This window comes from Chiloscyllium plagiosum, unplaced genomic scaffold (genome assembly GCF_037043375.1).
Source record: "Chiloscyllium plagiosum isolate Xiang-an unplaced genomic scaffold, Cpla_swu_hap1 HiC_scaffold_9, whole genome shotgun sequence".
NCBI lineage: Eukaryota > Metazoa > Chordata > Chondrichthyes > Orectolobiformes > Hemiscylliidae > Chiloscyllium > Chiloscyllium plagiosum.
In genome coordinates, this window is record NW_028270147.1 from 126,214,339 (window position 1) to 126,241,126 (window position 26,788).

The window sequence follows — 26,788 nt, forward strand, 5'->3', positions numbered from 1 at the left end:
GGGGATAATGATAGTGACACCCCCCAGAGAGTGGGGAAAGTAACACTGACACATTTAAAACAAGCGAGAATTCAACCAGACACTCACTCCGTCACACGGTGTTGAAGATGCACTCTCCTCATCAAAACACTTTTGCAAACCTCTTCATACCACGTCAGGGGAGAGAAACATTGTAAAATGCATTATCACGAGTTAGGGTCCTTTTAAAACAAGGACTATGATGTTAAATGTTCCGAGCCGTAAACAACACTGGTGTATTGACGTCATTACCTTATTAAACAATATTAAAACCTCGGCCAAACATTTTCCTGCAGAGAGTGTATTTAAAATATCAAGAGGCTTTCCGCATTGTTGGTTTGATCAGTGACGTAGCAAGGAAGCAGCAGCTGCCCCATGGACTCCAACAAAAGAATGAGAACAGGCTCTTCATACGGAGCTTGCTCCCGAGAATCTAATTCAACAGCAGGGATCAAAGAACAAGGAACAATACAGCACAGGAACAGGCCCTTCGGCCTTTCTAGCCTGTGCTGACACATTTTGCCCTTCCATCCAGAAACTGTCTTCACCTACAGGATTCATATCCCTCTATTCCCTACCTATTCATGCATTAGTGCAGGTATTTCTTGAATACTTCTACTGTGTCTGCTTCCACCCCCTCCTCTGGCAGTGTGTTCCAGGCACTCAACTCCCTTTGTGTGAAATACTTGCCTCGCACATCTCTTTTAAATTCCCCTGCCCCTTGAACCTCTGTTCCCCAATAATTGACCCCTCCACCCTGGGGATAAAAAAGCCTCATATTCTCCACTCTACATATCCCATTTACAACTTTATAAACTTCTATCAGGACCCGCCTCATTTTTCTGCATTCCAGTGAAAACAAACCCAGTCTATCCAACCTTTCTTCAGGACTACTATCCGCCATACCAGACAATATCCTGATAAACATTTTCTGCACCATCTTCAAAACATCCACATCCTTCTGGTAGTGTGGTGACCAGAACTGTGTACAATATTCCAAGTGTGGCCTAACTAATGTTCGATAAAGCTGCAGCATAACTTGTCTATCCTTATACCCAATGCCCCTTCCAATGAAGGCAAGCATGCCATAACCCTTTTTTACAGCCTTACCTCCCTGTGCTGCCATCTTCCATGATCTGTCAACATACACACCCAGATCCCTCTGCATATCAATACTCCAAAGAATTCTGCCATTCACTGTATAATTCCCACCTGTCCATCACCTTTCAAAATGCATCACCTGGATTAAACTACATTTGGCTGGATTAAACTACATTTGCCATTTTTCTGTCCATGCATCCAACTGATATAATATCCTGCTGTATCCTCTGACAATCCTTCTCATTATCTGCAACTCTACCAATCTTTGTATCAACCGTAAACTTACTCATTGGACCAGCTACGCTTTGCTCCAAATCATTTATGGAGATCATGAACAGCAGAATTCCCACCACTGATCCCTGTGGAACATCACTAGTCGCAGCCCTCCATTCTGAAAAGCGTTCTTCCATCGCTACCATTTGTCTCCTGTAACTAAGCCAGTTCTGTGCCCAGTGCTGGAAACATTTTAGACAAGACACCTTGTTGCCAGCTCGTTACTGCAACTTGACCCAGTTCATTCAGAAAGAGAAAAAGGACAATGTGCAGATTGTTGAACAGGCCCGTTCACCTGGGCCTGAGGCAGGAGCCCAAGCTCCAACACACTGTGCGGGCACAGTGAAACAGCTGCCTTCCAGTAACTATAGAGTACTTGCACAGCAGCTGAGGATTATAGGTAACGACTCCTTCCATTAGCCGCAAACAAACCCGCAGTCATTCCAGTGGATTCCAGTGGGAATTACCTGTCAGTTACTTCCCAGATATTACATGGTTCACCATCGTCATCTCCAGGACAATTCGGGAAGAGCAACAAATAAGCGACACGTCAACGCCCGCCCCATCCCAGGAGAAATCAAAATAAATGGCATCCAATTCAAATGAACAAACTGGTGAGGCTTGAATTCATCTCTTTGAAAGACTGGAGCCTCGCCCAGAAACAGAGCCTTAAAATGGGTGAACCTGGTTTGTCAGACTGAAGGGTGGAGTGTCCTTCGGGTTAGCAGTGGGATCAGCACAAATATAGTGATACACAAAGATCTTACAAACAGCCATCAAAGCGTGCCACCAAAGTGCAAAGATCAGTATTTGAAGCTCCTCGTCTCCATCTCCATCCTTGCTTGTTGCTCTTCCCTAATTGTCCTGCAGAAGGCGGTGGTGAGCCATGTGTTTCTCGAAGAGGATCTGACAGAGGGACAAGGTCATGTACTCGGCCTGAGCACAACTGCCTGACCTGCTGTGCTTTCCCAGCCCCACACTTCTCGACTCCAAGCACATCTATCCCTCAGGAGAATGAGCTGTGGCACAAGAGAAAACGTGAGAGTGTTGGAAAGGCACCGGCAGCCTGGTCAGCCTGCAGAGGGGCAGAAACAGATTTGATAATTGAGCTGATATCCTTCTGAGCTGAGATGCAGACTCAGGCTTTCAGAGCCACACAGTTTACATTGTTACTGACCGTGGCTCCATGGGCAATGCTCCTGCCTCATCGTCAAAATGGTCATCGGACTGAAACCCACCTCAGAAATGAGAGCAGAGAATCCAGGCTGAGACTGTGGTGCACTGCTGAAAGTTGCAGTCTCTGGCACCATCATTTGAGGCTCCACCACCACCACACCCCGACCACCCCCCAACCCCACCTCAGTCGGCTCGACAAGATCCCATTCTGAAGAGATTCCCTCGGGTATCCTGCTCACTATTCAACTAGTGCCAACAAAACAGATGTGTTTCATCATTCGTTTACTGTCTGTGGGACCTCACCATCTTGTCCGTGAACGTGACTGCTCTGTGCTCGCAGCTTTGAATATTCTGAGATGATTAAAAGAAAACTGCACCAACAAGAGTTCTTTCCTCATTATCGTGTAAAAGGGGAGCAATTAGCAAGGGAAATGCACACCGAGCGCAAACACTGAAGCTTCAGCTGAAAGGCTTTTTGCACCATGTTAACCTGCTCCCTGGGCATTTCCTTCCAATGTCCGAGATGGTTATCAGGCTGGGATGGAGGCTGACAGATCACATGGAATCCTTCAGGCAAGGTACACAAGGGCACAGTCCAGGCTTGCTGCAAACGTTGAAGGGCTGGAAGATTTTTTATGGCAGTTTCTTGTGCACATCCTCCATGGAATTATCACAGACTTTACTGAAATGGAATGAACTCGGAGAGGAGAAGGAAATGGGAAGAATTAACCAGACAAGTGTGAGCATCAAGCGAGGTGGGAGTGTGTGGAAGATTCAATGCCATTAAAATTCCCAACTGGGTTTCACAAGGAAAACTCAAATCGTTACCAGGATATAACCTGGAGAATCCTCGCTGACATAAACAGGCTGAGTGTCAGAGACCCCGAGCCTCCGGTGCCTGATTCTCTATGAGGCACTACAGTCAAGGACTGTTCATGTATCAACAAAGGGAGACTTGGTGACATGTGGTTGCATCATGATTAATGACCGGAGAGGTACAGATTAAAGATAAATGGCTGAATGTTAAGAGGGAACATAAGGAAACACATTCACCCAGAGGGTGGTGACAGTCTGGGGCTCACTGCCTGTAAGGGTGGTTGAGGCAGAAGCTCTCCCATAACATTGAAGTATTTCGATGTGCAGCTGTAATGCCAAAGTGTACAGGGCTACGGGCCAAGCGCTGGAACATGGAATTAGAATAGTGAGGTGGATGTTTGACTGGCTTAGGCTCATTGGGCCAAAGGGCCTTGTTCATGTAGACCTGTTGTAGATGTCTGACTCTGCCAGGATTCCAGCAATGCGGCTGACCCTTACCTGTTATTTGAAAGGCCGAGCAAGCCACTCAGTTTCGGGGCATTTAGGGATGGGGAACAAATGTTGGTCTTGCCAGTGACACCCACATCCCAGGAAAGAATAGACAGCCTCAGTGGTAACACTGTCACCTGAACCTGCAGGTTTCAAGCCCCACTCCAGAGACTGGAGCACTATCCTGAGGCTGGCAAAGGCAAAGATGCCATCTGCTGGATGATCGGTTAAATCACTGCCCTCTCAGGTCGATGTGAATGTAAGGGCTTTCCGATCATCTCAGACAAAATCGCCCCCAGTGTGCTGACCAATACTTCTCTTATAACCAATGGCATTAAAACAGATACAGAAACAAAATACTGCAAATCTCAAATAGAAGTGCGATGCTGGAGAAAGGGAACAGGTGCAGCCTCTGTGAGGAGAGGAGGAGTTAACGTTTTGGGATTCAGGGATGTTTTATCAAAAAAGCAGCAGCATGTTGATTTTATTCCATTTTAAGTTGTTTTGTATTATTTTATTTAAATTTTGTTTATCAAATTTTAGCCTGCTTGATTGGCACCACTTCCACACACATCCATTCCCACCACACCAACACTCAGTAACATCTGTGTGTACTATTTACAAGATGCACTGCAATAAATTCATCAAAAGTTCTGAGACAATACCTTCTAAACCCATGATTACTTGAATCAAGATGGTCACCCCAGCCAGTTCCCTCTAAGCTATTCACCAGTTTCATCACTGGGTCAGAATTCTGGAATTCCCTTCCTAAGGACATTGTGGGTCTACCTTCAGCACCATCTTGTCCAGGACAATTAAAGATGGACATTAAAAAGGCTGGTAAAAGTAAGAGTAGGTGTGATTTGGGACCAGAAAGTGAGACTGTGATGTTTCAGTTATTCCTGGACATTGGTGTGATCACATCTCAAATACTGTATTGTGTGTAGTTTTGGTCTCCTTATTGAAGGAAGAATATAAATGCATTGGAGGTGGTTTAGAGGGGTTTTACCCGATTGATCACTGGAATGAGGGGGCTGTGTGATGAAGAAGGATTGGAAAGACTGGCCTTGTTCTCACTGGGGTTTAGAAGAGTGAGGGGTTTTCCTGTCCCACTGTATTCTACAACTCCCTATCTGCCTCCCTCATGGGTCATACACTCCTGCCCATTACTACATGTGGAATTGAACTGTGCAGTCCTGAGGCCTATAACTTCCTTCTGGAACTAAGTCTCCAGGTATCTCCGGCACTCCCTGATATATCACTGCTTTTTCAATTCAGCCTTCATTGCAAACTCCCTGAATGGGAGTTCCTGTAGTTTTATACATTCACTGCAGATATATTTACCCTGAATCATTTCAATGCAATAAAGAAATGTTGATCTCACTTACAAATGAAAAATATCCATTCCTTCATTAGAGCAGTAATTGTCTTCAGTCTCTGTTTTGAAGTTTCAGTACTTTCCATTTATTAACCTTCCCGAATGGACATGTCCTGAAGCAGTCTATTTATACAGTCCCTCTAACTAAACAAATCCCAGATTCCTATTTTCTTGTTTACCATTTTGTTTCAATCAAACCAAGTGCATGTGCAGGCTCCCAGCAGCTGAAGTGACAGTTCCGAATCAGTTTGAAAAAGCAAAGGTAGACTCCTTCCCCGAGTTCACCGAACTCCCACACTGACCAAACTCCCCAGCATTCCCCTCTGTGCTGGCTGCACTCAGTGTGAGCTGCAGTAAATATGCTATCCTGCATTTTTCCTGTTTCTGATTTATATCACTCCATTCTGTTGTGCTGTTGTTCAGGATCTGGGTTAAGTTCATTCATTTCTCAATCGAAAGCTTCTTTATTTCAGCCTGAGAGACACTTTACATGTGCAACCAGGAAATATGACTTCAATGCTGGAATCTGTTCTCAGGATTGATGGGCTCGATGATTTGATTCAGTGAAATAACCTCATCTAATCTCTTCAGGGGTCGACATTTCAGGTGTAACTCTTCTTCAGGAAGCGGGGAGAGGTGTGAGGGAGTTGCAGATAAAGGGGTGGGTTGGAGCGAGGTGGTGATAGGTTGAGAAAGATAGAGAGTGTGACCTGATTGGTCGATGGGAGAGATGAATCCAGAATTATCCATCCCCTCGACCAACCAGGTCCTATCCTCTACCTGTCTCCACCTATCCCCACCTAACCACCCTGCCCCCACCACTCCCTTTATCTGCAACTCCCCCAACACCCACCCGCCCCACTTCCTGAAGAAAGGTTATACCCAAAACGTCGACTTCTCTTCCTCCTGATGCTGCCTGGGCTTGCTGTGTTCTCCCAGCCTCCTGTTTGTCAACCTTGGATTCCAGCATTTGCAGTTTTTTATTTGTCTCTAATCTCTTCAGGGGCCAGGATGAGTGTGAGGAGATTGGGTTTTGGTGGAACTACCCACAGACTGAAGTCAAAAGAAGCAAAGTAAGAAAGGCACGTGGATCGAATACAAGGGGGGAAATTGTGAGCAAAAAGTAATTGTTACCAGTTTAGCAAATTCAAAGGAGAGAGCAACAACATTGAATTGCTTCTGGTGTCATCCTCTGTGCCCTAACATTTCACAGAGCCAGCTCCACATCCTTCCATTGGCTTTGTCATTCAGAGTCAACAGTTCCCTTCCCACAGCCCTTTTTAAAATGTCCTGTCCCAGAGAGGCAGAGAATACTTCACCTTTTCTGGGAAAGATAGAGAAATATAGGATGTCAAGGAGCTGATTTCAGCCTTCAGGGTCTGACAGAAGAATGTGTACCATCTGTGGATTCTGGAGACAGATCACGGAGATTTCCTCACTCCCATCAACACCTGACTTTATTCTAACAACAGTTTCTATTTTTCATTATAAAAGTACCAGTTTCAGACTGGACATTTCACACCCAGCCCCCATGTCCTCACATTGGAATCAAGAATCAAACTTGCCCTCTGAATGTGGTGTCAGTGTGCTAATGCTGTGTTTGAATGAAAGAGCCACGGTGGAATCTGGGACTGAATCCAAAGGGTTTCTGAGCCACCAGCAGCCTCCCCGCTGTGTGAGGGTCTGTTTGGATCAGATTTCAGCCCCATGGGTTCCCACTGATACTAGAGCCATGGAGTGAGATTGCTGGAGCCACATGTGGACTGAGGAACACAACAGGCAGGACAATGAGCTGCTCTGGAATCCACCCTGAGCCCTGGATGATCCTCACTGAGATGGCCCAGGGGCTACAGAATATGACAGCAGAAGATTTATCATTGATGGTCCTCCCCAGCCGTGACTCCCAGATGCCCCCGGACTGAACATTCTCAATCTGACCCTATGGACACACGGGGCAATTCCGTCCCATTTGAAGAGGAAAGAAAACCCAGGTCTAATTTATGGAATATTTATTTCTCAAACCTTGTAGAAAGTACCCCTTCTGGATGCAGTTGTAGAATTGCCCTCCTGCTCCAGGGACCTCATTACCCCCTCAATTCCCCCCTCTTGTTCCAGACTTTGAAGGTGGAGGTTAACACTTCACACACCTTTCCCTGAGGTTTCAACTCTGGCCATTCCCAAAGCACACACGAGACAGAGACTGAATCTTCTTCACCTTTATTCCCTTTTCCAGATTGACATTGACAGAAAACAGACTGCAATTAACAGCCCAGACAGAGGAAGCTACACAAATTCACAGCCACAATGGAGCTTGAGGAAAACACTTGTGGAGATTTTCTCAATAACCGAAGCATCCTGTTCCTTTAAACAGTGACAAAGCCTTAAATTGGAACTGACGGCTGAGCAGGAAGGAGGTCTGTTTTACTGAAACAGAGACTTTTGAGGTTCACATTGTTTTTGTACAGCTGACAGTATTCAGCATTTTCAACAGATTTGACTTGGCACAAAAGGTCATCACTGCCCCAATCAAACACTCCCAGAACAGGGTCAGCATGGAGTCTGATACAGAGTAAAGCTTCTTTTTGATGATTGCAATGACCTGCCTTAACCCTTGAACCTCAGAAGTGTCACCAAGCCAATCCCAAGAAGGAAGAAAGTCGAAGTTCACTGCTGACAATGACCTTTGTCCTGCCAGCTCAGCCCTGTTCTAATTAAAGTTGTGTCTCCTCTGTGGACTGTCTCAAACATTCTACCCACATTCTGATCTCCTGATGCTCTTGCTGAGGGGAGAGTCACATGGGTGAGGGCACAGGAGAAGCGAGCGTTGGACTCCCAGTCAGACCCAGAGAGGGTCAGCAGGCTGCTGACACTGTAGGTGCTGTCCGAACCTCGCAGGTAGTTGCTGGTCTGAACGCCGTCTGAAATGGCTGCACCATCCTTCTTCCACTGCACCTCCAGCTCATCGGGGTAGAAGTGATTGGCAAGGCACACCAGGGTGGCAGTGCCCTTGGCATTGACCTGCTCCGGGGAGGGGGGCAGTAGGGTCAGCTTGGGCTGAGAGTTCTCACAGCCTGAAAGACAAGAGAAGAAAGACAAGAGAAGCAATTTTAATCCCTGCCTTTTGAAGGGATTTTAACACTCCGAACATGAACTGGCAAAACAATCCATTTTGAACATTTGTTGCCAACTCCTAACAAACCCCATAAAAGAACAGACATTGTTTAAAGTGCATCTTGGGATGTTGGTGTCACTGGTAGTGCCAGCATTTATTGCCCATCCCTAATTGCCTCTGAGAAGGTGATGGTGAAAGAACTTTTGAACTCGCTGAAATGATAGACTTTGACCGAGGAGGAAGAAGGAAAAGAGGCGTGCGGACAATGGCATAATGTAATTTTTTTTAATCTTCTCTCTCTTTGTTCTTTTCCCTTTTGGGGTCTCGCGCTTTATAGGCTTGGTATTGCTTTAGTGCGAGATCCGGTATGTTTTATATTATAGCTGTTTGGTGGTTATTAGCTATTCTATTGTTCTGATTTGCTGGGTGAGGGTGGTTACTCCTTTGATGTAAAGGTGTGTGGGGTTGAGATGAGAAGGGGGAGGGGTGGGTGTCCATTGTTAACTTGTCGGAGTGGAAAAATATGTTTTTTTCCCCATTGCTTGGGTTTGGGGCATGACCTTAACTGGAAGGTGCTGGGATGGTTGAGAGGTTGGGAGTGAATGGCCCCTATGGGCAAGGGGTGGATCTCTGGAAATTTGTGTTTTTTGTGTTTATTTGTTGACATTAGGAGTAGTGGTTAGTTTTTTTTAGTTTTAGAAGTTTTGGTGGCGTTTGTAGAAATAGTCTTTAGATTTGATAAAGTCTGTGTTTTTTTTCCCACTCGTCACACATTGAATGGGCTTGTTCCTCTCGGTGGACTGCGGGCTGTAGTGTGTGGTCATGGCTAGCGATCTGTTCAGGTGGTGCACCTGGAATATAAAGGGGAGCCATTCCCCCATTAAAAGGAAGAAGGTGCTCTCAAATCTTAAGAGGGAAAGGGTTGACATCGCTCTACTGCAAGAGATGCATTTGACTGACAGGGAACATCTGAAGTTACAGCAGGGGGAATACGATACGGTGTTCTTCTCCTCCTTCAACTCCAAAAGCAGATGAGTGGCCATACTGGTATGAAGGAACCTCCCATTTCAGGTGATAGATCAAACTAAGGATGAGCATGGATGGTTCATTATTCTCTACGCTCTGGGACACAGAGAAGAGTATGCCATCCTGAACGTTTACTGTCCCCTGGCGCATCCTCTCAAGTTTTTAGCTGATGCAGTCTCTAAGTTAATGGCTCTTGGGATGCGCCATATGATTATAGGAGGAAACTTGAATTGTCTCATGGGCCCTGGGGTGGACAGGATGCCAAAGGGGCTGTCGGGTACACCTCTGCAGACTAGACAGTTAGTGGACTTGTGAGAGGAGTTGGGGCTAGTGGATGTGTGGAGGTGTCTCCTCCCCGAATGGGAGGGACTTTACCTTTTATTCCAACCAGCACAAGTGCCACACAAGAATTGAAATGTTCTTTGTTCCTTTGGTTTATTTGGACTTGGTGTTAACCGCAGGATTGGCAGCATTACTATTTCGGACCATGTGGCAGTCTATTTAGATGTTAAGATCAAAGGTAGTGGAGTAGACACACAGTAATGTCGCATGAATCTGTTTCTGTTGAAGGATGACAACTTTGTACAGTGTATCACAAGGGAGTTCAGGGTTTTTTGGGACATCAATCTGGGTGTGGCTATTAATCCATCAGTGCTCTGGGAGACCACCAAAGCATTCTTAAGGGGTTTGATTATTTCACACTTGATAATGAGAAGGAGGCAGAGAAGAGAGCAGCAGCTGATACTTGAGGCCTGGCTGAAGGCAGCCAAATCGGTACATTATCCCAGACCATCCGGGGTCAAATTGCAACGGGTCACGGCTCTCCGGGCTGCTCTGGACTCTGCGCTCACACAAGTGGCAAAGAGAAGGGTCTCCTTTGCAAAGCAAAGGCTGTTTGAATATGGGGAGAAGCCTCTAGATCCCTGGCTTACCTGGCTAGGAAGGAAAGTGCTCCACAGTCCATTGTGTTTATCAGGGAGAGAACTGGCAATGTCACTCGCGAACTGAGGAAGATCGATGCCAGATTTTGGGAGTCCTATGCAGAGTTATAACGGTCAGAGGGCTGTGGGAATGGAGAAGTGAGAATGGAATCCTCTTTTGAAAACTTGGACCTCCCTGGTATAAATGCAGATCAGGCCTCCCTTTTAAATGTACCTCTCACAGTACAGGGGGTGCAAGAGGCGGTAAGGCAGGTCCAACGTGATAAGGCACCTGGTCCAGACAGATTCCCATGTGGTTTTTACAAGGAGCTCATACACATGTCAGCTGAACCACTGCTAGAGCTGTATAGCCATTCATATAGTCAGGGCTGTCTTCTGCCCTCTTTTACAGAGGCTAATATCTCCCTTATTTTAAAGAAAGGGAAAGATCCTGAGGAGTGTGTATTGTATAGACCCATCTCGTTGTTGAACGTGGATTTTAAAATTCTATCAAAGGTGTTAGCTCTGAGACTGGAGAAGGTGCTGCCTGTTATTATAAAAGAGGAGTAGATGGGTTTTATCAAGGAACGCATCTCCTCCAACAACATCAGGCAGGTATTGAACATAGTGCAACTATGTCAGCAGAGAATGATTCCGGTCTCCCTGGAGGCAGAAAAGGCTTTTGATCGGGTGGAATGGTCGTATCTCTTTGCTGTTCTAGATCGTTTTGGTGTGGGAGGGGCCTTCGCCAGGTGGGTGGCAGTGTTATATAAAGACCCCAAGGTGGCAATTATCGTGAATGGGGTTAAATTGAGTAATTTTGGTGTGGGGAGTGGCAGCCGACAGTGATGTTCCCTGTTGCCCCTATTGTTTACCTTGGTACTTGAACCACTGGCAGAGGCTGTCTGAAAAGACCCTGAAATTCTCTTTCCCCGAAGGTGGGAGTTGGGGAAATAAAAATCACTCTCTATACGGACAATGTCCTACTGTTTTTAGCTAACCCCGAAAAGTCCATACCCCAGCTAATACAAAACATTAAATTATTAGGCAGCTCTTCGGAATATAGAATAAATTTTCCAAAATCGGAAGTCCTGCCTGTGGGGGGATTGGTGGAGGTACTGAAGCTGGAGGACGGAATGGAGTTTCCTTTTAGATGGTCACAGAAAGGTTTTCTCTATCTGGGAATTTTTATCACCCCTCACTTCCTGCAACTGTTTGGAGCTAACTTTGTGTCGCTGTTTGAGAGGATAAAGCAGGACTTGCAGCGATGGAAGGAAATACCCAGATCATAGCGAGGCCACCTAGCCTTGATTAAAATGACTGTTCTTCCTTGGTTGTTATATCCTGTGAGGATGCTCCCTTTGTTATTGCCCAACCAGGTGCTGCGGAGGTTTGCGGGATGGCTTGGATCATTTATTTGGCGCTAAATTTAATTAAATTTACCAAGTTCTTGACCTAACCCTACAAGTCGGATACAGAATGAAGAGTGCTCCGATGTGGGGGCGGTCTTTCAGTTAGTACCATATATCATCTGCAGAGAGGGAATACCTTGGGGGACATGGAGAGAGTCAAGGAAATTTGGAATCAGGAGTTAGGGGAAGAAATCTCATCGGAAATGGGGGAATGAAAGAGAGAGAGAGAGAGAGAGAGATTGCACATTATTCAGTAACATTCATAACTCCTCAGATACTGAAGCAGTCTATATTCAAAGGCAACAAGATCTACACAATATGTAGGTTTGGACTGGCAAGAGGCAAGTGATTTTTGCACCAAAACTGCCAGTCAATAATCATCTCCAGTCGGAGGCCAGTGACCAGTGGTGGCCTACAAGGATCAGTGCTGGGTTCACTGCTTTTTGTCATTTACATAAATGATTTGGATGTGAACATGGAACATAGTATGGTTCCCCTCCCCCCACCTTATCTCAGTCCCAACCCTCGGACTCAGCACCGCCTTCTTGACCTGCAATCTTCTTCCCGACCTCTCCGCCCCCCATCCCCTCTCCGGCCTATCACCCTCACCTTAACCTTCTTCCACCTATTGCATTCCCAATGTCCTTCCCCAAGTCCCTCCTCCCTACCTTTTACCTTAGCCTGCTTGGCACACCTTCCTCATTCCTGAAGAAGGGCTTATGCCCGAAACGTCGATTCTCCCGCTCCTTGGATGCTGCCTGACCTGCTGCGCTTTTCCAGCAACACATTTTTCAGCTCTGATCTCCAGCATCTGCAGTCCTCACTTTCTCCACATACTTTGGTTAGTACGTTTACAGATGTCATCAAAATTGGAGGTGCAGTGGACAGTAAGAAGGTTCAGAATACAACAGGATCTCGAAAAGATGGGCTGACGAGTTGCAGATGAAGTTTAATTCAGATAAATGTGAGGTGCTGCATTTTGGAAAGGCAAATCAGGTCAGGACTTACACTCAATGGTAAAGCACTGGGGAGTGTTGCTGAGCAAAGAGACCTTGGAGTGCAGGTTCATAGTTCCTTGAAAGTGGAGTGACAAGTGAACAGGATAGTGAATGTTTGCCTTTATTGGTCAGAGCACTGAGTATAGGAGTTGGGAGGTCATGTTGCGGCTGTACAGGACACTGATTAGGCCTCTTTTAAAATACTCTATGCAATTCTGGACTCCCTGCTCTGGGAAGGATATTGTGAATCTTGAAAGGGTTATGAAAAGATTTAGAAGGATGTTGTCAGGGTTGGGAGTTTTCTGCTATAGGAAGAGCATGAATTGGTTGAGGCTATTTTCCCTGGAGCAAAGAAGACTGAGGGGTGACTGTGTAAAGATTTTATAAAATCATGAGGGGCATGGATAGGGTAAATAGACAAGTCTTTTAACCGGTGTAGGAAATCCAAAACTGTAGGGCACAGGTGAGACTAGAAACACAGGAATGTCACCTGCAAGTGCCCCTCCAAGACACTCACCATCCTGACTTCGAAAAATATCACTGTTTCTTAGGGATTGCTGTATCAAATTACTGGAATAGACAATAGACAATAGGTGAGGAGAAAGTGAGGTCTGCAGATGCTGGAGATCAGAGCTGGAAATGTGTTGCTGGAAAAGCGCAGCAGGTCAGTCAGCATCCAGGGAACAGGAGAATCGACGTTTCGGGCATAAGCCCTTCTTCAGGGCTTATTCCTGAAGAAGGGCTTATGCCCGAAACGTCGATTCTCCTGTTCCCTGGATGCTGCCTGACCTGCTACGCTTTTCCAGCAACACATTTCCAGAAATAGACAATAGGTGCAGAAGTAGGCCATTCTGCCCTTCGAGCCTGCACCATCATTCAATATGATCATGGCTGATCATCCTTAATCAGTATCCTGTTCCTGCCTTATCTCCATAACCCTTGATTCCACTATCCTTGAGAGCTCTATCCAACTCTTTCTTAAATGAATCCAGAGACTGGGACTCCACTGCCCTCTGGGGCAGAGCATTCCACACAGCCACCACTCTCTGGGTGAAGAAGTCTCTCCTCATTTCTGTCCTAAATGGTCTACCCCGTATTTTTAAGCTGTGTCCTCTGGATCGGCACTCACCCATCAGCGGAAACATGTATCCTGCCTCCAGAGTGTCCAATCCTTTAAGAATCTTATACATCTCAATCAGATCCCCTCTCAGTCTTCTAAACTCAAGGGTATACAAGCCCAGTCGCTCCAGTCTTTCAGCGTAAGGTAGTCCCGCCATTCCAGGAATTTACCTCGTGAACCTACGCTGCACTCCCTCAATAGCCAGAATATCTTTCCTCAAATTTGAAGACCAGAACTGCACACTGTACTCCAGGTGTGGTCTCACCAGGGCCCTGTACAGCTGCAGAAGAACCTCTTTGCTTCTATACTCAATCCCTCTTGTTATGAAGGCCAGCATGCTATTAGTCTTCTTCACAACCTGCTGCACCTGCATGCTTACCTTCATTGACTGGTGTACAAGAACACCCAGATCTCTTTGTACTGCCCCTTTACCTAAATTGATTCCATTTAGGTAGTAATCTTCCTTCCTGTTCTTGCCACCAAAATGGATAACCATACATTTATCCACATTAAACTGCATCTGCCATGCATCTGACCACGAAGGGCATTGTGAGTCTACCTACAGCACATGGACTGCAGTGGTTACAAAAGATAGCTCACCAGATTCTCAAAAGCAACTAGGATCAGTCAATAAATGCTGGCCAGCCGGCGATGCCCCCCAGAGCCTGAGAGTCATTTAAAAAAAATATTTATTGAGGAGTTTAGAATTAAAATGGTGTTCCTTGGTGTTCAATGAGCTTAGAGGAAAATATTTTCTTTTGTTTGTTCATGGAATGTGGGCATCATTGTCTGGCCAGCACTTATTGCCCCTTCCTAGTTGTCCTTGAGAAGATGGTGCTGAGCTAGACCCACAATCTCATTAAGGAGGGACTTCCCAGAAGCAGTGACAGATTTCAAGTCAGGATAGTGGCCACTCTTTACAAGGTGAGTCACTCACTTAATCGATCTACATATTTTAACTCCAACTAGCATCACACTTGCAACATTATTACTGACAAGTAGGACAAAGGGATTACATGGAGTTATTACCTTCACTTCATTGAAATTTTGTGGGTTCCTCGCTCGTTTGAAAAAAACAGATCTAATTTGGCTTGGCTTCATCCATGGAGGTCGGCTGGAACTGGGATCTTCAGAAAACATCTCAGTGAAAATTTCTCTCGTCATGTTAAATACAAGCTGGAAGAAGGAAAAGAGTAACAGAGAAAAGATTATATTAGATACGTCCTCTCCCCTCCAAAAAAAGCTTGTTAAATTGCTACAGTGAAAACAAAAGGGAATACTGTTCAAAATACATAAAAGAAAAGGCAAAAGTGAGATTAGAGAAGGGGTTTAATAGGATTGCAGAACTACCAAGGGTAGGTGCAGATGTATTAGATAAGATTACCTGCATAATACTAAGGAAGGTACCACAACATAAAAGGAGGCAAATCTTTGAAACAAAATGAATGACACCTATGGGACATGCTGCAAATAGAAAGCAAACTATCATGGCTCCAATTATTATATCCTAAAATTCGACCAGAGGATTATCGGGCAGCTAACTCCTCGTTCAAAAAAAGCAAAACAGAAATTTTGTGATTAGTTAGTTTTGCTTCATTTGTTGGTAAATTAAGAGTGAACAATATGGAGTGAAGTACGAGCACTTGAAGAGACAGTAGCTAATCAGGAGAAATGAGCATGAATTTCTAATGAGCAGGTTGTGAACTATCAAACAATTTGACAAGGTTGTATTTGCAAAAGAGCAGATTAGTGGGAAAAAGTTTACATGATAGACGTGGATTTTCAGAAATTATTTCAAGTAGTTGCCTCTGAGAAGACCAATGGCAAAACTCAAGGGCACCTCAAATGAAAGGGAGCACAGTCAAATGGATAGAGGTGGTTAGGAAAATGCAAGGTTCGGGGTAAAATAAAGATTTCACACAAGAAAGGTGCAGAGAATGGAAGGGAAAAAATACACCCAATGCCACCCTCACCCTGATGGCCACCTTTGTGTGTGGCTGCATCAAGCTGTGCGTGGATCCCCGGTACGCAAACACCAAGTGTCAGTACGTACTGAGGTTCTACCTGTCCCCGGTGTTGCGAAGGATGGGTCTGGCCTCGCTGCCGCGGAACGCTCCAAGTAGTTGGACTGTTTCCGTATCACCTGTCCTTCGTGGAGAAATTTATGAAGAAAAACACCTTTGACCACAAGTCCATCAGGGAGTGGTCAGCACGTAGCGTCCCTGAGACCCTTCGGGAAAAGGAGAGGGCGGATCCTATCATGCGGTCCCCTGAGCAGACTGTCAAAGCCATTTGGCAGAATGCCTCATTGCCAGAACTTTCCAACAAGCACCAAGATATGGCTTGGCTGGTGGTGAGAAGGGCTCTGCCTGTGAGATCATTTATGCACGCCCGGACTCTCAGCTGCACCGCACGCTGCCCTCAAAGCGGCTGCAGGGGGGGACGAGACTGTCACACACCTCCTTCTGGAATGTGCCTATGCAGAGGAAGTCTGGAGAGGAATGCAGTGGTGTTTGTCAAGGTTCGTCCCGAGCAGCGCCGTGTCGCGGGACTCCGTGCTCTACGGCCTGTTCCCCGGGACGCACACCGAGACGAACATCAACTGTGCCTGGAGGATCATCAACTCAGTGAAGGACGCTCTCTGGGTGGTCCTAAACCTGTTGATCTTCCAGCTGAAGGAGTTGACCCCGACTGAGTGTTGCAGACTGGCACAATCCATGGTCCAGGACTACGTGTTGAGGGACGCGCTGAAGCCTGGGGCAGCTGCCGCCAAGGCGCGGTGGGGAAAGACCACTGTGTAAAGTCTGCCTGCCTAACGGAGAACAGGGGGCCCATGCAGTCATTTGGGCTCTGCTGACGCCTCAGCTAATTATATGGGCATATGATCAAAAAATGTACAGACCTGTATAAAACTGATAAGTTTTGATCTCTGTATGTAAATGTTTACATACGTATGGCATGACCAATTGTACAGACCATCAAATTATTTATGAATAAAGTATATTTTTGAAAAAAAAATGGAAGGGACCCACAGGAGTCCATGCTCAGATTGCCCTTAATTGTTATAGTAATAAACACAATCTTGACTTGGGAATTTAAGAGAAGGAAACTAAACGATTCCAACTTGGGTTGAAGGGACAGAGATGGAATTGCCGTGCAGTGACAGATACAGAAGAATATTTTCCGGAAGATGGAATTGAAGTTGAGAGTGAGATGAAGTAATACATTGAGAAGATAAAAAAGGAATTACACCTGAAACGGTAAGATCCTAACCCGATTACAGCAAAGGCCACAAAGTATTCAAACATACAGGCCATTTAAGGTGATAGATATGGCCATTAAAAAACACCTGGCTCTTCCAACTGGACACAAACAATTTAAGTCACATTAAGTTGTGTAATGGAAAATTATCCATTTACTGTGAAATTTGAAAGAGTACGCTTTTCTAAAACTTAATGCTGTGCTGAGCTTTGTAAACAATACTTTGAGGAGGTCTGCAGTCAGCTGTTTGAATTTTGTAAACATTCACCTTGACCTTGCGATCGTCATACTCAGCGAAAGCTGAAGAACTGTCATGTCCAAGACCAGGGGATGAGAGAATAACAATTTGAGTTTTCCCAGTCTTTGCCCTTGAGAGCGTGATAAGAACAGTATAAGGCAAGTCTCTGAACAATGCTTAGATACCCCTTACATTGAGGCATCTAGCTGAATATACTGGGTCAATTCTACAGAATTTAAATAAAGCTCCTTTCTTTGCTCTTGCTAATAGTTGAGTCAAGTCGATTTAATTTCCATGACAGTTGCATAAGATCTTCAAATATTTTGGTCAATTTTGGGAATCTCAACATAGTGCATATTCTCAAGATATTATCAGGAAAAGAGGTACAGACATGATCACAGATTGAGAAGTTCAACCTTTGAGGCACTCTTTATCTGAAAATTATGGAGTGACACGTGGAAGATCATGATTCTAGAGAGTTTTAAGAAGGTGAATAATAATCATGTATTGTCTTATCAACAAATGGAAACAGCAATAGAAAGACAGAAATGATACAGAAGAACTTGAAACAAATACTGAGTGACTGGAAGAGACACCATATATTATGTAAATAGAAGCAGAAACTATAGATTCTCAGAGTGAGCAAAGTTATGACAGATGGGATTTAATGGATAACAGTATGATGATGATGAGGATGATAAATTAATAATGGGAGAGTACAAACAGTGGAGGAGAAAGGGGCTTTGGGATTTTTAGGGAAAGGGCAAAATAGTAAATTGAATTCAATGCAGTCATCAGGATCAAGATAATGTTTTTAACATGTTCTGTTATACATATCATCAATCAGAGTTGCTGTGGAGCACTCTTCACCCATACCTTTCTTGTTTAACTAAGGGAAAATAATTTTGTGTTCAAATGCCAAAAGCTGAATCTCACCTCACAAAAAACTCTTCTGCTCACACTCTCTACATCTTTCTATTTATTATACTTAGGGGAATGAACGATTTCAGACTGAAGGTTCTGAGCTTCAGCTTTCCAAAATCAGATCATTTTCAGTTGACTGCTGCACCCCTTTTATATTCCTGTAATTTGTAGGTAAATGCAAATCAGAAAAGAATGTGTCAGTTTAGTCAGGATGTTGCTGCATCAAATCAAAGTGACCCAAGCACCTATTTCAGCAATTTCCTACATTGAATGCTCAGAAAGGAATGGACAGTATGAGAACTTGTCAAGCACTTTCATGAAAAGAGCTGCTTGCCCAATCAATGTTAATATGTGCAAACCATAAACCCTTCTGTTCTTCTAATCAGATGGTCATTCAGTCTCTGGACTTTGCTTCAGAACACTACGCTGGATAAACTATGTGTGAACTGATTTAGCCAGAGATTGAAAAGCATGATTCAAAACAGTTTAAAAAAAAACTCTTTAAAAACATTGCCTACCTTTGAGGGAAGGTCGGAAAAGTGCAGGAGGAAAAGATTTGAATTTCAATAGCAATCTTTAAGTTCTAAACTCAATAATTACACAGTAGAAATGGTCACTAAATCCTTGAGAAATAATCGGGTGTACTTATACATATTATTGAGAATTGATGGGCAAGGTAGAAAACAACGAGACACCAGAACTTTTAAGTACATTCCCCACAACTTGATTTTATCACCCACAAATATATTTCACAATTTATCAAAGTATTCCTCACAACAGTCTTTTGGTAAAGGGTCCTTGGGAAAGCGGAACACTCAGGGTAGTTTCTGAAAATGATGACCTGCAAAATGTGCCTGAAGAAAGTGGAGTTGTATTTTGGCATATTGTTCAGGAAACAACAATAATCCTGTCATTGGTCCCACCATCCTGTTGTTGGTACGACAGGGACACAATCCTTTATTCGAAACCCTCGGGACCAGCTGGTTTGCAGAATTCGGAATTCTTTAGTTTTCAGAGTAAGTGACAGTTTAACAGTAAAACTTTTAAAACTCTCACTGAACAGCAGACCCACCTGTGAAAACTATGAGCCCTGAGACAGAACTGACGCCTGCCAGTGCTGGGCCACACCCCCAGTGTGATGTGGGTCGAGTGGGTTCGAGTGGGTGTGGAGCGAACCCAAACAACCTTGTTAATTAGACAAAAAAAAAATTCACGACAAAAACTTCAGATTTCAGAGCTTTTCAGATTTTGGGATTTCAAATAAAGAATTGTCTACCTGTATGTTCAAATGTGGGAATTTAACGAGCTCTGGAATCATTACTAAAACAATTTCATCAATGCTTCGAGACCGATAACACATCTCCAATTCTTGAAATGCAAATCCATCCCAAAACAGCTTCAAAATTAATACTTACAGGTCAGGGACAAAGATCTGGAGATAATACTTCCTCCTTCTCATCAACACTGTCAGCTCTTTCAGATGTCTCCAACTGGATAACAGTCTTGTGTTCCTCCTTTGGATCCTTGTAAGGTGACCTGGGCCAGGATTCAACATCCAGTTTGAACTGTAATCCTTGATTAGTAAGCTGGATCTTCTCAGCTTGAGACTTCCATGATTTCTTCCAACTGTTCAATAGCGTCCTTCACAAAGGAAGATGGCAATATATCAACCAAAGAATTGGCCTTTGAATCACTGCTCTTCCGATCATCTCCTTTAAAGTCTTCACTATCCTCATGATTGTCCTCAAGTTCCTCTCCTTTGATGTCCACGTGCTCCTCATGGATTTCCTCAGATTCAGGCTCGAGGAATGATACTTTAAATTGAGCCTTTTCCCTGTTGAGTAAATCCAACAGAAAAATTGAAGCATTCCTGTGGATATTCAGTGAAAACTCCTCCCTTTGTGCACTGGAAGACACATTGGTATTGATATAGGTTTCTGTCTCTAGTACTGCCTTGGATGCTTTCTCTATGAACACATCAGTATGGTTAATGTTTTCTTCATTCTGGTCTTCACACAAGTTTGCCAATCGTTCCTCCTCACCAGACTTGGGCAAGCTCTCTTTTAAATTTTGGTCATCTCCAAAAGTTACCACTGCCTTGCTAGATTCATAAATAATGTGCAGTAAGTCAAAGGTACTTGGTTCAGAAAACTGATTACTTGCATTTGGATCATTCAAGCTGTTTTTAAATGAACTGAGCTTAAAGTCTTACTGAGCTCAAACTCTTCCGCCTGCCGTTCTGTTACTTCTTTTAGAAAGCTCTGGCTTTTTTTCCTTCATCACAACACGTTTTGTAGTCTTGACCTAATTTATCCTCCACAAGTAGGTCCCTTTCATCTTCAGTTGTATTGATGCCATCCCCATAATATTCAGGTCGAAGGGAAATCTTGTGGGGAGGACCAAAGATGCCACATTTGTCCTTGCATGTGAAGTATTCAACTCCATCATATGTCCCATTATGACTGCCTTCTGGCTTATCCAGCTCCACACCAGCCCAAAAGCCACTGGTGAAGCTAGTTCTGCCATTGAAGCGAAGTGTCCCCAGTGGATGCTACTAACTAAAATTCTTGCACCAATTTGGGATTCAGGCAGCTCATCGGTTTCAGGCAACATGGCTGTTGGGGTGCGACACGGAGACGGAGAATGTGATGGCATGGGAATCTGTTCCTCATTGCTAGCATCACTTTGCTCTTCTCAGTTGGTGATTTCAAGTCTACAAGTTGTTCTGAATGTACGCGACCACAGCTGGGAGAGTATTTCTCACCCAGCCGCTTACTGATTTCATCATCCACACTGATACTTGGTGAAACACTTCAAGAAAGCTTCTTCCCTTCATTCATTCCCTCCTGCTGAAATGCACAGGACAGGAGAGCACTTGGGCCTCAGTGAGATTTTTGTCACTGGTAATTTTGATCCTTCGCGAAAGGGCTTCTGCAGATTCCGGGCCAGCTTTGCAACTCCCACCGTGTAAACCTTTATTCATGTCTTCATTCCTCCATCGCAATGACTCAAAACTTTCTGAGTAAGTTGCTTCCTTTCCTTGGGAAAGGTACTCAAAACCTTGAGAATATGAATTATTCTTTGGAGTTCGTTTCAATTCTCCAGAGTCAGATAGCGCAGATGCAATGGAGGTGCCCAACTTAACTGATCTGACAATCTTCACAGAACTGGCTGAATGATCACTTGCACCGTCCTCCTCATCAGGATAGCCGTCCTTGTGCAAGTAATATTCCTCATCCTTCAAGTCCTCAAATGTCTTTTCAACAAGCTAAGCTACTAAAGGCTGTTCTGTGTCATCAGATAGGACTCTGTTTAGTGGAGTTAATTCCTTGATACGCTCAGGGACATTGATGTGCTGCAGTTTCTCAATGTCTCATTTCAGCAAGGGTTCAGACTGATCAGATTGCTGAGACAAGCCTAATACATCCTCGACATCAGAGTCTTAGTCATCTAAAATCATAAGTTCCTCCTGGATATCACCCTGCACAGATTGATGACTGGACACAACACTTTCATCACCAGAACCATTCTCTGGCCTAAATGCCAACTGATCTGGCATACGACTATATTTAAGAGCTCCTGCCACATTATCCAGCCCTTCAACAAAGTCAGGTCGAGATTTCAAATAACATTTGAAAACTGGAGAAGGACTCATAGAGGGGGCATCAAGTCGACTTTTGAAGAGTGCAGACTTGTTTCGATCTGATGCATCGTTCGCTGAGCAAGTTGGATTTCTGCCCATCTCGACTCGACGATCTTTGATCTGTAACAAATATAAGCAATTTGTGTTTATAACTCGGTATCTATAAAGAAAGTGCCAAAATATAATGTCTTTTACAATCAATGATCCCCAAAATCTTATTGTAATGAATCAAATAATTTTTCAGCATTGGTTGAAACATTGGAAGTCCAAAACCAATTTTGAACAGCATAGTTCCAGCAATGACACAGATGAAATAAACTGTTTTCGGTGTTCGTTGAAGACTGAATATTAGCTAAGACGCCCACAAGGACCCTCTATGCTTGTCTTCCAAAAGTAGGCAAAGACTCTTTGCATTTATCTGATGAGCAGCCGAGGCCTCAGCTCAGCAAATGTTCGCACTCGAACAGCAAAGCACACCCATGGCACTGCACTGGTGCATCAGTCTGATTCACAAAGCACAGGTCTCTGAAGTGGGACATGAACTTACTTTACATAATCTTGTAATGAAAGCGCTTGAGAATGCAATTTTTATACCTTTCGAAAAAATGTGCATTCTTAATGAAAGAACAAGCCTTTTTGAAATATATGTTATTTAGATTATTTAAAAACAAGGTTTAGTGATGGCACATAGTGGTCTGAACTAAATTAAAAAATCCAGCTACAAGGGAGAACATGTTGAACTGAAGCAGTTAGTGAAGAATTTCAGAATTCCAAAAAAACCAGATACATCAGCTGTCTATTTATGTTAGTTTCCGGTTTGAATGCTGATAGTTTGCTGCTGAATAAACAAAGTCAATTTATTAAACTACCTGTAAACATTTTATGGAATTTTGCAATCCTGAACTAAATTAACACCATAGGTGTTGTAAAGAAACAAGCCCTATAGTTTGTGGTGTTACATAATATCCTGCTTTGTAATGGGGCCTAGTGATGCTTTGGATATTTCACTCAGTAAGAGATTTCCAGCTCTTTGCAGATCCAGTCCTGGAAACATGGGAAATAATTTATAAAGTTGGAACTTTGCAGCATAAAACACACAGCACATGCAGAATAATCAGCTCTGTAATTTCATAACATATACATCCCGACACCACCTTCCTGGACAGTGGTGACAAAGATATAGCATCCATAATTATAGAATCATAGAATTTTACAGTACAGAATGAGGCCATTCAACCCATTGTGTCCATCCCGGCTACCCAAAGAGCTACCTAGGTAGTCCCACTGTCCAGACTTATCTCTGTAGCCGTCTAACTTAATCACTTTCAATGAGCAACATTCCCCCATTTCTGTCTAACCTTCAGTACAGTCTGCAATAGGTAAAACTGGCAACTGAACAGTGATAACCCCAGGCAGAATCACAAAATTGTTGCACGATTTTATTTCCACTAGATCGTCATAAATTGCTTTTACAGTCATAGGGATGTACAGCACAGAAACAGACCCTCCAGTCCAATTCGTCCATGCCGATCAGATATCCCAACCCAAACTAGTCCCACCTGCCAACACCTGGCCCATATCCCTCCTATTCATATACCCATCTAGACGTCTTTTAAATGTTGCAATTGTACCAGCCTCCACCACTTCCTCTGGCAGCTTATTCCATACACGTACCACCCTCTGAGTGAAAACATTCCCCCTTAGGTCTCCTTTATATCTTTCCCCTCTCACCCTAAACCTATGCTCTCTAGTTCTGGACTCCCCCACCCCACAGAAAAGACTTTGCCCATCACGATTTCGTAAACCTCTAGAAGATCACGCCTCAGCCTTCGACACTCCAGGGAAAACAGCCCTAACCTGTTTATCCTGTTTAACCCCTCTCTGTCACTCAGATCCTGCAACCCTAGCAACATCCTTGTAAATCTTTTCTAAACCCTTTCAAGTTTCACAACATCTTTCAGATAGGAAGGAGACCAGAATTGGTCGCAATACGACTCATCTCCAGTTATGAGTCATACTTTAAATTACAAAACCAGCTTTCTGTACATCTGTCTTATAGGAGTTACAATAATGAAAAGACAGCCAGCTGTCAAAAAAGTCTCAGAGAAAAGCAAAATAATTCTCATTCCAATTCATGATAGAATTGAAAAAAAAATAAGCACGTTACTGTACTGATCTGATGATACAACAGTTAAATGCAAAAATGCTAAAAAAAAGCTACCATGCGTCATTTATAAAAGCATAGCAATTTTTATTTTCCACATATGCATGCATTGATATCAGTGCATTAATGTCAAGGAATTACATGGGTCATACGGCCCAAACCAGGAGCTTATAAATTTTAAATGAATCACTGTTACCAACATCTGAAGGAGAATATAACTGTAGCGTCTTAGCACAAACTGATGGAAGGTGATTGAAAATGGTACTGGGCTTGGTACAGACGGTATAAAAAGAAAGGAGTCAGCATCAAGTTGCATGCATGGCACTCACTCCGACATTCCAAGGTGAGACCAGCAATTGACAACATGGCATGCAGGTTCGCCTGACACTGAAGGTGACCACAGAACAGTACTCAACATATATGCAATTGGTTTGCCAAGCTGGAGCAAGACATTCTTCAGACAATACTGGTAATGAAGATCTGGACCCGCAGTGGAGTTGGGGGGAGGTAGTCTCTCTGTTCCATGATCGGTGAAAAAGCACTCACAACTGGTCTGGTTCTTGAACATTTCATTCTTTATTTTTCATACAGCCAGGCACAGATCGTCCACAAACACAGAGGTTATACACTTCCATATTCCTCAGAGGAACTGCGCATATGGCTTAAAACAGACATTTGCAAAGTTTGTAGCTCAGGTTGAGGTTTAGGGTGTAGGTTTGCTCGCTGAGCTGTAGGTTTGATATCCAGACATTTCATTACCTGGCTAGGTAACATCATCAGTGGTGACCTCCAAACAAAGCTGTATCAGAACACTATTCCAACGAGCCAAACTGCAGCACAGACGAACTTTGGAAAACAGAGGAGAACCTCCTATACAACGTATTCAAGAAGAACGGATACTCAAAAAATACAGTGCGCAGATTCCTCAAGAACAAACCATGACAAGCAGACCAAACACAGCCAGAAACCCAAACCACCTTACCATACATCAAAGAAGTTTCAGAAATGACAACCAGACTACTAAGACCCCTTGGAATCATAGTAGCACACAAACTCACCAACACTCTCAAACAAAAACTAACAAACTTAAAAGACCCAGTACAACCCATGGACAAAACCAACGTCATCTACAAAATTCCATGCAAGGATTGCCACAAACACTACAGAGGACAAACAGGAAGAAAGTTAGCCACCAGGATACACGAACACCAGCTAGCCACAAAAAGACACAACCCTCTCTCCCTCGTAGCCCTACACACGGATGAAAAAAACCCCATTTCGACTGGGACAACACATCTATCCTGGGACAGGCTAAGCAAAGACATGCCAGAGAATTCCGAGAGGCCTGGCACTCCAACCACAATGCCATAAACAAACACAGAGATCTAGATGCCATCTATCAACCCCTCAGAAAATGAACAGGAAATGACATCACCACAACCCCAGGAACCCCATCCAGGAGAAAGATATAAATAGAAAGCAGGAGACAACAGCTTCGCTTCACTTCGAGGTCGCCACTGATGATGTTACCAAGCCAGGTAATGAAACGTCTGGATATCAAACCTGCAGCTCAGCGAGCAAACCTACACCCCTTAAAACAGACATTTTTATACTTCTCTTAAAGAAAGGTACAGGCCATTATCGTATAGTACATTCAGACAATTACCAACTAACTTATGAAACAATCTTAACTGACAGCTACTTGGTCCAATATTTCCTGGGAACCAACTTTGTTTTCCAACACTTAAGCCACCCTAACCTCACTAACCGAGTCTTGCCATCTGCACTTGAAGGTCAGTTAGGGTGACCAGTAATGTCTCATCTAGTCTAGTTATTTCTATGCTGTAAAGGAAGCATTGTCTGCTAATCTCTGTTGAGGCAGACTGCAGCCCGAACAGCATTAAAAGCTATTTTATGCAGCTTTTAACAGAATTGTCAATTTGCAGCCAAGAAGCCATTCTGTCATATTATTTGCATTGAGAAGCCATTTTGTTCCCACTTAAATTAGTAACAGCATGGGTTAAGTGGTTGTTCCTGACAACAACTAGTTACCTCAGCCTGTATTCAGGCTTCAGATCCTCAGGAGATAGAGATAGGGAAGTGGGAAGCAAAACAAAGGTCACATTTCATGTATAAAAGGGTATTGAATATGAATGGGCAGTGATCTTGTCCATTTCATTGTTTGAAAAATTACAGTATGGGGGTCGGATCACAATATATGTGGCAGTTCTCCATTCCAACAATACTCAATACTTTGGAGAAATCTTTCACCCACTAGACTGCTTTAAGGCACATCTCAAAAACCCACCTAATAGAACTGATTATATTCTATATGAACATATAATATTCTGCAGCAGCAAGTATACAGGTTTTATGTCAAATGCAACCTTCAGCCATCATTCCATCTTTAAAAATCATGATTCATTCTCTTTCTTTTTCATATACAGAATAAACAGATCGACTTAATTACAAATGCATCTTTTTTAAAAAAAATGTTAAACTCCAGATAGTTCTGGCCATGAAATATTTCATCTCAAAAGATTGATTGAGCATGGGGGTCAAAAGGCAAGGGGTCATAGAGTCAGTTATACAACAGACCCAACTCACCCGCACAAACCAGATATCTCAATGTGACCTAGTCCCAGTTTGCCAGCATTTGGTCCATATCCTTCTCAACCCTTCCTATTCATGTACCCATCCCGATGCTTTCGAAAAGTTA

At 43.8% G+C, this 26,788-nt stretch overlaps 1 pseudogene; it reads right to left on the reverse strand.

The window, feature by feature from the left end:
- The window catches only part of LOC122552870 (uncharacterized), a 1,138,103-nt pseudogene that overhangs the window by 144,339 nt on the left and 966,976 nt on the right, over nt 1-26,788 (reverse strand).